Here is a 15,203-nt window from a genome sequence, read left to right as displayed (position 1 = left end):
CTTTCTTTTTTCATTCACTATTAGGCAAGCTGTGAATATCCCGTCTTTTTTGTTTTGTTTAATTTTAAATATCCACAAAACAGTCCTTCCAGGCAGATAGTATTTTCCATTATTAACAGCCTTCCAGTTGTACCAATATCTCTTTTAGGAATGGAGTGAGTGGAATCAAATGGAAGATTCAAGGCGAACTCAAACACAGGCCCAGCTGTGTCACCAGTCCCACTGTGGGACTCACAGCCCCAGGACGTTCTGTGGGTAGCAGCAGGACCATGGCTGTGCTCCCCCCAGGATGCGTCCCCATGGGTAGCAGCAGGACCATGGCTGTGCTCCCCCCAGGATGCGTCCCCATGGGTAGCAGCAGGACCATGACTGTGCTCCCCCCAGGATGCGTCCCCACGGGTAGCAGCAGGACCATGGCTGTGCTCCCCCCAGGATGCGTCCCCATGGGTAGCAGCAGGACCATGGCTGTGCTCCCCCCAGGATGCGTCCCCATGGGTAGCAGCAGGACCATGGCTGTGCTTCCCCCAGGATGTTCCATAGGTAGCAGCAGGACCATGGCTGTGCTTCCCCCAGGATGTTCCATAGGTAGCAGCAGGACCATGGCTGTGCTTCCCCCAGGATGTTCCATAGGTAGCAGCAGGACCATGGCTGTGCTCCCCCCAGGATGCGTCCCCATGGGTAGCAGCAGGACCATGGCTGTGCTCCCCCCAGGATGCATCCCCACGGGTAGCAGCAGGACCATGGCTGTCCTCTCCCCAGGATGTGTCCCCATGGGTAGCAGCAGGACCATGGCTGTGCTCCCCCCAGGATGCGTCCCCATGGGTAGCAGCAGGACCATGGTTGTTCTCCCCCCAGGATGCGTCCCCATGGGTAGCAGCAGGACCATGGCTGTGCTCCCCCATCACAGCCTGGCTCTGGCCTGAGGGAGCAGCTCGGGGAGCACCAGGCAGGGACACCAGCTGGGACAGCAGCTGCAGAGGCGGCGCAGCGCAGGCTGGGGCCTGGCCGAGAGCAGCCTGCGCTGCTGCCCTGCTCTGCCCTGCCGCTGATGTGCTCAAAGCTTGGCTCAATTTCTCCTCCTTCATCCTCCTCACCTCTTTGAAGTGAACTTACTTACTGTCTTCTGTTGACTTCAGAAGGATCCCAGCTATGTTTCATTACTTGCAGGATGCCTAGCACTATAAGCAGATACTGTAACCATTTATTAGTTAGCTTTTAGGAACTCAAAGCATAAATACAGTTGTTACTACTACTGATAGTAACATTGCTGACCAGTGTCTTTGGCTGGCTCCTATTGATTCATTAGGTGAATATTGGAGTTTCCAATATCTCCTCAATACCTGTCTGCTTTTCCTTTCTCTGTTCCTTCTTATAATTGTTTTCTTATTTGGCAGTTTTTGATGTATTGTTCCATGTTGACAACCCTTTTTATGGGTGTCAGTGGACAAAAGGCTTCAATGGATTTTTTTACTCAAATCCCTTAGTTTTGTTTTTGTAGTTATGACCAAATATCTGTCAAATCTGTCCTTAAACAAACAAAGCAAAATACATTGTTGTATCATGTCAAATGTTATTAAATAGTTGTCAGGTACTGCTTCATATGCAACAACATTTCTGTCCTGGGTGACAATCAAAATGCTTATTGCATATGCAGCATTGCATTTTTAAAGAGCTTTTAGATACTTGGTGAAGTGCTAGCTATTTTTTATTTCTACTGGGATATAAGTGCCTTCTGCTGTGCCAAGTAGCATTGAAGGGGTATTATATTTTGAATCACTGCAAGGTTATGTTCTATAGTCTTTATTTCTAAGGTTTCTTTACTTCTTAAAATAGCTGTAGTAAATTTAATGTTTCCAAGGAGTATTATTAGCTTATTGAACCTGGAACATAAGCTTCTGGAGACATGGGAATTATAAAATCTTTTTGTAAATCATTAATGGTACTGCAGGTAAAATGCCCTTGTAAGGGAAAGCTAAGTTTTGTGGTGTGTATTTTCAGTCATCTTCCCCACACCTCCTGCTTTGATGTATGCAACTTCTCCTAAAATTAGGCTGAATTACATGGTCCTCTTTGATTGTGGGAGAGGGTCCTGTTAGGTCCAGAGCCCCATTCAGGTTACTGGGTTTCTGTGTTCTTGTAAAACCACAGCAAGAAATGCACTGCAGGGCTTGCCTTCAGTGAAATTGTCATGCCTACATTGCTTTAAATGCTATTTTTGCTGGCTGAAATATTCAGAAATAATTCTGAAGATCTGCAGCAACGGCTGATTAGGATTGCATATTTTTACTTCTCTGTATACTTTCTTTGCATACAAAAAGATCTCTTTCCATGCTGTGGTTGCTTCTTTTGAAACACCTGAGACTGTAATTAGGTGTGAAAAAGGGAAGTTGCTACCTTTGTGTATCCTCCTGTGCCTGAGTCTGGGATCCTTGGTGTGTGTGGTGCTTAAGCATGAGTTCTTCAAGATTTTGTGTGTAATGAATATTGAACATGGATGAAATTTGTAGGAGTTCATTCTCACAGGTGCCCTTGGAATTCTAAAATAAAATAAAAAAATTAGAGGGATCTGTAATATTGTGCAGCAGTGACTCTCCTGTTTTTCTACATCATTGTAACTGCAATACTGTGTACATTGACATTGCCTGACATCTTAGTGCCTGCAGAAATGTTTGAGTGACTGCATGAGTTAAAATGAGTGTATTTGTAAGCATTGAAACAGAGAGATTCTGGGAAGTGGATGTGGCATAATTTGGAAGGAGGTTAGGAGTTTTGAGGTTAAGCCAGCCAGCATGTATGGAATGAAATTAGTGCTGCATGCTTGGAGTGAGAAATACAACTCTTTTTCCTCAATTCACCTTCTTAGCCATTGTTTTCCTGCTGTTTGTATCCCTTTGCGTTTGTGGTATTGTGATGCAGACCACTAGAAGGACAAACCAACAGCACTGCACGTACTTTTCTGGACATATTCCTTTACACATCATCCCTCCTTCTTTTTGGTGCAGAAGTGGAGCAGGGTGGTGGCAGGGGAGCTAAAACTGTTCCTGGAAGTAAAATTTTTTCTGTTAACTAGAGTTTGCCATAAAATTTGTTCAAATACTTAGCTTGCTAACAGTAATAAAAAGATTATAATGTGCCTACCCATTTTGCTGAATAATTGCTTGGTTGAGAGAAAGGGGGAGGAAATGGATGTTCTTGTTCTTCCCTGTACCTGTGTCACTTCTGGACAGGAAAGTTCTCTTAATTTCTTTCTCTGCCTGCATGGGCTGTCAAACTCTCAGCTTCATTCTGTTATCCTTCATTATCCCCACTTCCACTGCAGTTATCTCACCCTGTTTGGGTGTGCACTTTATGAACACAGAGAAAGGACAAAGCCACAGCCAGTGACTGGTGTCAGTGTAAGCTGCTGTCGGAGGTAGAAAGTCTACTTTTGCTCCACAGTAATTGATTACCTCCCCACCAAACTTAGAAAACAACCTTGGGGTTTTAGGGAGGCACTTGCCAAGTCAATGTGACAGCTCTCCCGTGTGGAGGGAATTGAGGGTTTTCCTATGTGAATAAACCCACTTCAAGGGACTTAATCTACTGAGAGCCAAGTGAAGTGTGAAACTTTCTAGAAAGTAATAATTGCTTTCATGTAAAACAAGGTATGAAAATAAATATCATTGCAAAAACTTAGAGCAGCTAAATTATAAAATGTCTTCTCTCTGGCTGCTGATAGACTGTGAGAATTTTTAAAGTGGGAAGCAGAGACTGGTAGTGATAATTGTTCTTATGGAAACACAAAGGTTAGGAAGTAGTCACAGTTGTCCTCAGGTGTGAAAGTGAAACAATGTGCCCTCATATTTGGCTAGGAGGCTTTTATGCTTTGCTGTGTTTGAATTGGAGTAGTGTAGTCTTTTTTACCATTAAAATGGGTCATTAGTTGAAAATGGATTCAAAGATGTGTTTTAAGACACATTGCATACAGCGCCAGATTTTTGTTTGCAAAGCTCATCCAGGTATGGAGGTTCTCTCTTGCTGTTATGGTGCTGTGTTGTGACAGGCTCAAAAACCACCACAACATGACTCCAGCTGAGCCATTGAATGAGGAGAAACAGGGAAGGCTCCTTTGGTTTTTATTCCAAAGCAGGATCCTTTAATCAGACTGACCTGCCATGGACACCTTTCAAATAAAATGAAGGATAAGAATCCCTCAGAGATTACTGGGGATTTTTGTATCACCTGCAGCAAGAAGCAATTTGGGTTGGGAATTTGGGAGAAAATTGATTCCTTCTGGTTACAGTTCTTTTATGCATCTGCTCTGTTATTCACGCATCAACTTTACACAGATATACATATCAGCTGTTTTTAAGATCAGTTTTCATTGCATTTGGACCTGGCACTGAAAGTGTGTAAGAAGGAAATAGGAAGTCTTTATCCATGTGCCTCTTTCCCCATTTCTCTCTCTTTTGTGTAGACAAGAGCGTAAGTATATGTGTACATATTTGTACATTTAAATACACACACATACATAAAATCCAGGTATGTAATTAAATACATTCAGCTAACATAAAAACTGAAAGATTTTTGTTTGTTTATTCATGGGGAACAGATCTGAAGCTCCTGAAAAGGAAGAACTACTCTACTTAAAGGAAACTGAACTGTGGAAAATAGCAATAGGCAAATGTGATACCTTGTTTTTTTCTTATTTTCTACAGTTGTCTTCTGTTCCTAAGTGGTTTTCATTAAATACTGTTTTGAGGCTTGTAACCTACAAACAGTATTCAAAATTTGAGCAAAAACCAGGAGTAATTTGCTGTATTTACAGATTTTCAATTTATTTTGTAAATAACATTAAAGTAATAAAAAAAAAGTGCTCTTTTGTTCACAGAAAGTTATTAATGAGAGGCACATTTAGGAATACTAAATTTGTATAGAGAGATCTTTCAAAGCCACCGTGTAATTAAAGTTTCTCTTCATGAGTTTGGAGTACCTTCTTTCTTAATTGCACATAGGAATGACACTTTTGTGTTGTTAGTAAGCAGGGAAGTACTGCTGTGTCTTACAATTAGGTGCTGGAGGAAAGAGGCAGATGATCCATTTTCCTATCCTTTGAGAGTACTATAGTAAATATGGTTCTGTTGAGAAAAGTAGAGAATGAATAATGGCATATTCAGGAGCAAGAATCGGCAGAGCAGACACTCAGGAAGTGTTTTGAGGGCAAACTAAATCATCATAATGTGCTCTTCTTATTGGGGAGATGAGAACTGTGAGAATGGGACTAATAGCACCTGCTGGTTTGCTTCTTGGAGTACAAAGTTCCTGAATGAGTTGTGAGTATGTGTGGCTCAGATCCTGGGATAGCTTCACAGAGATGCCACTCTTTGTGAGCTTCTCTAAACTTCTTTTGTCTGTACATTGTATATCATTTCCCCTCTTTAAGTGACAGAAACCAGGTCATCTTCCTTGGTGTACTAGTGAATCCTCTTGAATCTTGCCCTGAATTCAAAGAATCAGTGGGTTTTGTTCTTTATCTTTAAATATCTTTCTCAAAATTTCAAGTCATGTTTCTGTGACATAAAACTAATTCACAAGCTTGTGCTTTGTGAGTTGTGCCCAAATGTCAGCATCTTGCTGAGAAATTGGAACTATTCCATTGTTGTTTTCACAGTAGAAGGGAACTATTGTGTCAAATATGTGCTATAATACCTGTAATACAAGTTTATACCCTACTCTCTGTTTTTACAAGTATATGTTATATCTACTGTCTGCACTAGGTTTAAAGCCTGACACTGAATTACAGAAGAAATTTAATGCACTGTATTAGAAACTCATATGACTGCTCTAGTCTCAGAAAAGGTTGCTCCCTTGACATGGTGAGCTTCAGAAATTGATTCAGGTGCACTGAGAATTGATTTGAGGAGTCTCTGGCCTTATGGGACTACAGTGTAAAGAAAGCTCAATAAAAGGATGTTGTAAAAGGAGTCTGGAGTACAAGGCAGTATCCAAGATCAAGGAAACTGGAATAGGTGAACATTCAAGGGGCACTCTCACTTTGAATTTGTGTTTTAGCCGATTAGGAAAACAACAGGAGAGTAAAGGACCGTTTAACAGTACAACTTAAATTATTTATTTATTTGTTCTTTACTCTTCAAGTTTTCTTCTCTTTTAAGCTAGGTCTTTTAGAAGGATACGTAAGCCACAATACTGAGGCAATTCTCAGGCCTACTCTTTCTTCTTTATTTCTTGCTGAAAAGTCTTGACTCAGTTATACTGGTAGTATTTTTCACTAAATCATTTTTTGATTACTAGGAAAGGACACATTGCCAAAGAGAAGGGTGTTGTTTGCTACAGATAAAAGAAATTGCTAGATGTGCCAAACGAACTGGAGAAGACAGGAAAATGAATATTTAAAATGCAAACAAAAAGATAAATCTTTTCTACTCTCTCCTAGTCAATAATCTTATAATTACAGGAATAGGGGTACTGCTACTTAAAAATTGTTGCTGTTGTTTTTTAATATCTTGGCTTGCATGCTGGTCGTCAGTAGAAGCTTATTCTGGAGTAGACTGTAGATAACCTCTTGAGACAGATCCTGGGTTAGAATACTAGACTTTAACATGGGGAAACACTGTAAAAAATATATTTTCAAATGACAGAGAAGTCCTTTTGATTAAAATGGTTAGTAAATTAGTAGATTTGGTAGATGGAAATTCCTGTTGTACAGGACAATGAATAAATTAAATTCATATGGCTCTTTGGAGGTAAGAAGTTATCTAAGGTTTTAGAATAATAGATAGAAACATTGACCTGTCAGGTTCACTATATTGATGATGAGTTCTTATAGCTATCTCCTTGTCCTCTGCATATATCTTTCCATTTTGTCCCCCTCCTTAGACACCTTTTTTGTTTTTTAGTTCTCTCCTGGGATTGTTTTATGAAGTGATTTTCTCTACTGAGCATGCAGGCACACTTGTTAGGATTTGATATATGTAAGCCACATATTTTATTATGGTGGATGTGTTCTTATAGGATTCTTATTGATTTTCTTGTGTTCTAGTCTATGATGAAGTGAAGCGATAATAAAGCATGGATGTGCTGGGTTTGTTTTCTTTCCCTTGCTGTGACTTAGACAGGACATTGTAATTTTTTAGATATGCCAAGTGCAGTGGAGAATTAATCTTTCTCTCAAATGAAACAATGTAGGATTACAGCAGTAATTGCTGATACCTGCTGCATTTATCCTTTGCAACTAGCTCTATTTTTGCTGAGACCCCTCATCACTTCAGTTTTTCCTTTCAGACTATACAAAGGTAGTTTTGGATCTTTGTTCACTTATTCCTGTTTCCAGCAAAGCCAGTGCTAGAGTCTGTATTGGTCAAAGGGAAGGTCAGACATAACCACATAAAATAAATGCAGTTTGAGCATGAAATTATCTCAGAACACATTTGCTTTTACATGTGTGACAAAATGTTTACCTACTTGCTTATATTTCTAAAGGAGTCTTGTCGTGGTACTAAGATGATAGCACCTTGTCAGTAATTTGCTTGGCATTGGAAACTTCTATACCCAGGGTCATCGATCTTTCATTTCCTGCTCTTCTGATGACTGGGTGTTTCCAAATAAATTCCCTGTTTTGCTGGAATGCATCTCTTTAAAATATCCTAAAATTAGAAAATAAAGTTAGACATTTACATGTTCTATCAGTTAAAAGTAAATCTTAGAGGGACTGGTGAAGTTTCACAGGGTGAATGTGGATATAAACAGGCTGGAGGTCTAACAGCTACTGTCATCAAGACCACAAAGAGAAGTGGAGAGGAGGGGAAAATCATGTGATCAGTTAGTATTTAGTTGAAGACTCCGAGAGAATTCCTTCCCTTGCATTGATTGAAACATTTGCACCGATTACCTAAAAATATTTTAGGTCTATCTAAAAAAAAAAAAAAAAAATCTTCCTAAATCTGGAAAAAGGAAAAATTTAATTTGACCGATGGATGCTCAAATATTGTCAAGAAGAAAGCCAGAGCATATGAGGACAATGCAAAAAGACTGGTTGTATGTTATTGTTCTCTTGGGGCTTGTGTCAGTGTCCTGAAATATTGGCAATGCAGCTGTGCTTCAGATGAGTCAGAACTAGGTCCATCAAGCAACTTTGTAGAATGTTCTCCAGCTGGTCAAAGCTGGACTTGCACTTTCTGCCTTTCTTGAACCTATCTCCTTTTTCTTTCTTTCTTTTCTTTTTCTTTTCTTTTACTTCTTTTTTTCTGAAAGTTAAAAAAATAAAAAATGAACAAGACTTTATTTCCTAGTGAATAGAGATTGCGTCTCTCCTCCCAGGGCTTGCTCAGGGTCAGTAACAACTTCTGCGAGAATGATTTATTGACTTTTCTGCTCTGACCAGAATTAAAACTGTCACCAAAGGGCCTGTAGTCCCCAGACATCAGCTTGGCCTTCTCAGTCAATCTGCCAGAAAGAGAGCTTTAGTTACATAGCAATTAAAAGACTTATTTCATGGTGAGTAACTAAAGGAAAGTGGAGGTCAGAGAGAGAAAGGTTAACGTGCTGAGGCAGAAATAGTGCAAAGCACTAATTCTGTACTTATATATAGAAGTCGCTCCCATCATCTCTCATTGTTGTTCATTTTCCACTTGTACTTTGAATATTTCTATTTATTTCTTGAATGAGCTTTGAGAACTTTGGAAGCTTTATGAGAAGCTTTAAGATTACTGGGCTTTAAGTGCTACTTCATTATGTCTTACTAGATTCATGAGGGATTAAGGCTTATGTGATCATGAACAATTTTTACCAAGCTTGTTTGTCTTCCATCATTTTCTGTTCCAGCTGTGGATCTGTTGGCCAGTTTAATCTAAATTTAACCAGAAAGGTAACCACATACACAGTGCATGAGAGGGGATTCATAAACGCTCTGCTGAGAAAAGAGCATCACAGGTATAACCTTTACTAGGCACCAGAGCTACAAGTGAAAAAAACTTTGTTGTGACAACTGTAGCATAAAGAAAATTATAAATTCAACTTTGCCCCTCACTGGAAACCAACTGTCACACAAACCCATAGGAAAACTGACTTCATAATTTCCTTTTCTTATAGTCCTGCTTATTTTGCCATCAGCCTAGTGTTTAACATCCCTGGAAAAGAGCTGTCCCTATGGAAATTAGTGCAATGTCCTTGTAATATTAAGGGCATTTCGTTAGTACAATCTTGTCATTGAAACCAAGCTCATGCATAATCAAAGTATGAGGATTCCCTTAGTTTTGTTTTTATGGCAGCTTTGGTGTCTTCTCAGGTACTGTGATGTGCCAGGGAAGAAACACAGCTTTTTGGATGGTTGGTTGAAACAATCTGCTTTTCTTACTGCTGTTGGATTGTGGCTGTGCCACTTGGTGCCTGGTGTATCCTACGATAGACCTGGAGCCTTCAGGCCCTACAGAGCTGCCATTCAAGCTGCACTTGGTGAATTACACCAGGCCTGTGGAGCTGCCACTGGGAATTTTACCTTGTCAATAGGATTTTGTAAGGGAATTGTTCAGCAGGGCTGAGTATATCCCTTCTTACTGATAGGGCAGCCAGTTTTTAATTGGTTTTGTAGAAAGACACTTGCAGATATATTTTTTAACCATAGCTTCCTTTGCCAGCTGGCTTCCCATAGTGAAGAATTGGTGTCAGAACTCAATACTACAGCGGGACTGTTGGGATTAAAATGTGATTTGAACCCTATTTTGCTAGATTCAGTAAGTGCATAATGGATATTATGAAGAAAATAATAAACTTCATTGAATATGTTGATCACAAAGGAATTAAATATCGTCTTAGACTTGCTGAGGAATTCTGTGACACAGCTGTGAGTTGAAATTCATATTTCTGCATCTCAGTGCAGTGTTTTAATAACCAGGTCCTGCAACTATTTCACCAGGGAAATGTTCATCACTAGAGCATCTGTATTGCAGACTAGCATTAGTATTATGGATTAGAAAGTAGATTTTTTTTTTTTTTTACTAAATCCTCTTTATCAAATAAAATGTAGCTGGAACTTAATTCTCAGAAGTATTTTTGAGATTTATAGCAAATAGTGAACTCAGTATGAGTTCCTCCTACCTTAGTCTACCAATGTGTCTTAGTGTGTTCATTGCTGAAGCAAAAATGTCTCATGTCAGTGTCGAAGACTATTTTACCTGTCTGAGGGAATTTTGTGTGAGGTGAGCAAAGACCCTTAGAGCCAGTTGAAGAGAACCTATTTAATTCAATGTGCGTACTAATAAATACGTGAAATATCTTCCATAAGGTATTTGTTTTTTTTTTAAGTGCATAACTTGAGAAAACTGCAGAGTTCTTAGGGGAATGTCAATTTATTTCCCATTGATAAGATCACAGGAATCAAAATATAAAAGAAATTAATAGCAAAGTAGAAAGTTAGTGGCAGCGTAAATCAGAAGCACTAGATAAAAATGTTTTAAAATTTTGACTTTCATTGTTGTCATTGAACCCAATTTGAAAAAAAATCAGCAATTCTTCATTTTCAGGTTTGGACTAAAATCTTGGTAGCTAACCTTGCTGGAGATGAGAAGTGGTGCTGTCAGAACAGCCTGTGGAATGATGCAGACAGTGGTTCTTATTCCAATTCACAAATATCTGGATTTGCTGGGATGATATAGAAGACAGTAATTGGCCCCAAATTAAGCAGAGTGTGGGTTTTGTTAATGCTTGTTTATTCATTTTCACAAAAGGTGGGCATGGGCCCTCAAACGTGCATCTTCTTGAGGTTTTCATTTACAGACAGACAAGGAAAGAAAGGACTGGGGGAAAGAATTAGGAAGGAATGAAAAAGATAGATTGATTCTGATCAAACCAGACCTACAACCAAAACCAGAAGAGCTCTGCTTTGAACCTGTGAAAAGTACTGTTTCCGTTGTTAGCATGTTTCTAATTTCTATAAACATAAATCTATCCAGCTTGTGATTTCTTTGTAGCTGCTGTCATTGCAGCGTCATCCTCAGTTAAGATGCAAGGTAAAGTCTCTCAAAGGGACCATACAATTTACTAGTAAAGCTGGTCATACCATAAAGTTACTTTTAAAATAAAGACCTTTCAAATTAGTCTTTGAAGTGGGTTATGATCTTCTTAAGTGATCTCTTAATGAAATATGTTTCCTATTATAGTTTTAGGGTTTCATCCATACTCATCAGGTTTTAATTAATTTGAAATACAGTTTTGGCTTCTTTGGACAGTGGATGTGACCTTTAGTGAATTTTGTACTTTTATGAAACTCATGGCTCTCTGAATTAATGATGACATAAGAAAGCCAGGTCTTTAATTTGTTATAAATTTTACTCTGAAATGATGTCTGTCAGTGATAATCCTACACTGTAAAGGAGTGTTGGCAGCAAATGATAAGAGATGTCAAGGAAAGGGCAGAAATGAGGAAGGGATTTTTACATACTGGTATCATGCTATGTCCTCTTTTTGATAAGCTGTAATGACAGTGCCTGTCAAAACTGTCAGGGTACTGAAGGGCCCTTCTTGAGACATATCTCTCCTTTATCAACAGGCAAGGAAAAATGTCTGCATGCACATGTGTGTGGAGAGATAGGGTCTCATTCCTTTTATTCTGGATAGAAAAGAAGATTAAATGCTAAGTGATATTCTGATTCTCATTTGTAATTAATGTATTTCCATAAAGTCTTTGGTGCTGTATGCATAGTAATTTCTCCGGCATCTGTGGTGTAATTTTAGGGAGCCCGTGTAATTATAGATAACTTAATGGATATCTGTTTTGTATCTATTATGCAAATAGATATGTGATTTAACCTATATACCTGTGATGCATAAGAATCATTCATTTAGGCTGGAAAACCTCTTAAGATCATCTAGTCCAAGCATTAACTGAGTACTGCCAAGTCCACCATTAAACCATGTCCCTAAGTGACACATCTAGACATCTTTAAATGTCTCCAGGGATGGTGGTCAGCCTGCTCCAGGGTTTGGGCTTAACAGTTTTCCTACTAGCCATGCTAGATGTCCCCTGGCACAATTTGAGGCCTTTTCTCCTGTCTATTGCTTGTATTATTCCAAGGAATTTTAGTTAAATGTAAGGCTTTCTGAGAAAGGGATGAAAAGAACCTTTGCTTTCAATGTCTTTCCAGAACTGCTGCTGTAGAGTGTTCCAAATGCAGATGATCTGAGGTTTCTAATGACATCTAGGAGTGTTAAATGTTTTAGCACAGAAACATGCTCAAAGGACCCTGTCTTCATATTAGGTCTCAGCTTCATGAGACACTTGTTAATTATTTGAGATATTGAAATAGAAGCAAATGCTCACAATGGGGTTGTTTTTTGGAAGAGGCTTTTAGGCCAAATGAGATACATGAGGAATAGAATTGTTGTCAAAATCCTGAGTTCTTTGATAGGGTGGATTTGGCAGTTGCCTAGTATATCCATGTCCTGCCTTTTAGTGGGTCTGTGTCCTTTGTTCTTTTGTTTCGGGAATAATACTGAAATGTTCCCTGCTAGACATAACTCCTTGAAAAGGAAAGAATTGGTAGACACCTTTATGTCCTTTATTTTTCAGTGATGTCAGTGAAATGGTGTTACAAATCTGGAACTTAAACTTACAGTCTCTATATGAGTTTAACTTCCAGAGCAAACAATAAAGTGAGGAACACCTAAGCAGCACATGAGTAGAGATTGTGGAATCTGAGATGAAAGTGTCCAGCCTGTGGGGAGAAATACCCCTTTAATTTTAAAATCAAGTAAATGGAAAGAAGCAAATGGAACACAAAGTCATATTTTCCCATTCTGGTGATTTCAGCAGTGTTAAATTTTTGGATTTTTTCCATGTTTCATCAGAAACCAGCATATCACCCAATATGATGGATAATACACTCTTCCTGCAGGTTGAGAAACATACACAGATGTAAAAGAGCAGTTTGGCAACATTAGCATTCAGGTTCACTGGTACAAACCCCTCTGAAACATTCTGCTTTGATGGCTGATTAATCATTTAATTTCCAGCACCTTGTATGATTATGTTCAATTTTTTTTCAGTGACTGCTGTGGCCTTTCCATTGCATGCTGGAGCCCTAGCCAGAAAACTGCTGTGAAGGAAACATAGGAGTGAAAGTGTAACATCAGTACTGATGGTCTGAGGTGCAAAAGCAGCATCTTAAGCTCTTAAATTACAAAATAGTTCTTAGAAAAGCTGGAAGTGTTGACTCTAATGTTTTGGAATCAACACTCTATTAATTTTGCTGTTTGATGGATACTGTAATGGCCTTCCAGAGTATATTTTTAATGGGAATTTTTTTGCTTCCCTGCCCTAACACCTATTTTTTCCCTGTTTTTAACTGTTATATTACAGCATATGTTTTATGCTGTAACATAACAGTTTTGATGAAGAGCCTGTGGGACTGGATGGCAAAACTTACAGACTAGAATGTGTGAGAGAGTATGATGTAGCTAAAACTTGTGTGATCAAACATACTTCTTGTGTTTATGATGGTGGTTTGCCATATCCTCTGAGATATACAACTGCTATTTCAGCATCAAATAATGACTTCAACTCTTCTAAGCTAGAGGAAATACAAATGCTGTGAATCATGATAAGGTTGTTAGTGTGACTTAACAGTTGAAGTCACACTGGTTCATCTACCATTTATTTCATTATTAGAAGCAGGATTTCATTCTGTGATGATTTCCCTGAACATTTCTTTATCTTTTGAACTGTCAATTGGTCAGCTGCCCTCCAGGGTAGAATCACTCAGTGCTGAGTGCAATCTTCAGCTGCAGTAACCTTGAAGGCACAGGGAATGAAGAGAGTTCCTCCTCATCTGCTTTTCTGTAAGGTAAGGCTGTACTGGCAAAGCAAGGGCTCCTGCTGCTTGTTCTGTAGCCTAGCCAGCCATCTTCTGCCTGCTGAAATACAAACAGATGCTGGACATCCAGGGTTCTCATTCTCCTGCTGCTGCTTAACAATACAGCATGCTGTCCAAAAGTTTGGAGAAGCCTTCAGGGCCCCTTCACTCAGCCCTCCTTCCTGCCTTTACACGACCTGCATATGCAGAGGTGAAGATTCCTACATTAGACATGCAAAGGGTTTGGGCATTGCTAACCATTAGGAGTGGGAGGTATGTTTAAAGACATGGTTGTTGCTTTGCTGCTTAGTTCAGTGTGTTGTTACATCCCAAATTTGCAGTCCAGAGACTTGGCTGGAGTACATTTTACTTTCCATTTTATGCATCAGTTCAGACCTGATGAAGCTGGATAGTACAAGTATTTCTTGGCACTGCAGAGACTGGTGGAGTTTTATCTGTGGATTCTGGCCTTGCTTCTGCCATTGATGTAAAAAGGAACAGGTGCCTCGAGTCCTGGAAGCACTGTGGTCTATAAGGAGTTTTTAGAAACAAAGCCCTAAACCAATGTTGACATAAGTACGTAATTTTGGAGGGAGTAACTAAAGTGGGTTTGGCAAGAAACTGCTGTTAAAGCTGATGGCATCAGATTAAAAAGGTATTTGCCGAGCTAAGGATATGTACTGGAGACGATGAGTCAAAAGGGATCTGCTGTCATTTGGAGTGCAACTTGTGAGTCCTAGAGATGATATTTTCATTGAAATGTAACTTAATGAACATTAAGTCCTGTCTCTCTTGAGACTTCACTCAAACAAATATCTTTGATTGGGTTCTAGAATTTTGGTTTATGTTTGAGGGGATGCTGGGCATCTTACTGATTACAAATTTACTACCATGGCACAGCTTTTGAGAGGCAAATCAGTAGTTGGAAGCTTCTGAAGGCCAAGGGAACAGCTTTTAACAATGAACTTTTGTGTCTCTTGCTGCCAAAAACCTTCAGTTGGTATTACTTCTGTGGTGTGTGGCAACTGTGCTGAGACCTAAAGGTTTCATCCTTAGATTTGTGAAGTCAGTGGCCCAGCTCTCAGGGGCGTCAGTGATGTAGGATGAGAGTCTGAAATGGCAATTCCATGCCCTGCTGGAAGTGTCATCATGGCAGCCTCTGCTACAGGGCAAAATTGGGTATCCTCAACTTAGGTCATAGTTGCTGAATAAAAAAAAAGCAGGACTGTCTTTCTGTCTTGCATTAAATTTGTATTTTTTGAAATTGCTATTTCACTCTTGTATTTTGGAAAAGTAACACTTCAATTCTTTTTAATAATGGAACACATCTGTATGAATCCATCATTTAGATTTCATTTA

At 39.3% G+C, this 15,203-nt stretch overlaps 1 protein-coding gene and 1 long non-coding RNA gene across 17 annotated transcripts in view; both read left to right on the top strand.

Annotated features, from left to right (window-relative positions):
* BRSK2 (BR serine/threonine kinase 2) overlaps positions 1-15,203 on the top strand; it is a 301,198-nt gene that overhangs the window by 47,575 nt on the left and 238,420 nt on the right. The window lies entirely within an intron of this gene.
* The window catches only part of LOC146767313 (uncharacterized), a 49,987-nt gene continuing 35,234 nt past the window's right edge, over positions 451-15,203 (top strand). The window contains exon 1 of the long non-coding RNA XR_014955564.1: positions 451-13,835. This is a non-coding gene — a long non-coding RNA (uncharacterized LOC146767313). The remainder of the gene's footprint in view (positions 13,836-15,203) is intronic.

The sequence above is a fragment of the Lonchura striata genome, chromosome 5, assembly GCF_050655825.1.
Source record: "Lonchura striata isolate lonStrDom1 chromosome 5, ASM5065582v1, whole genome shotgun sequence".
NCBI lineage: Eukaryota > Metazoa > Chordata > Aves > Passeriformes > Estrildidae > Lonchura > Lonchura striata.
Note: the sequence above shows the minus strand (reverse complement) of the source record. Positions and strands in the feature narration are given on the sequence as shown.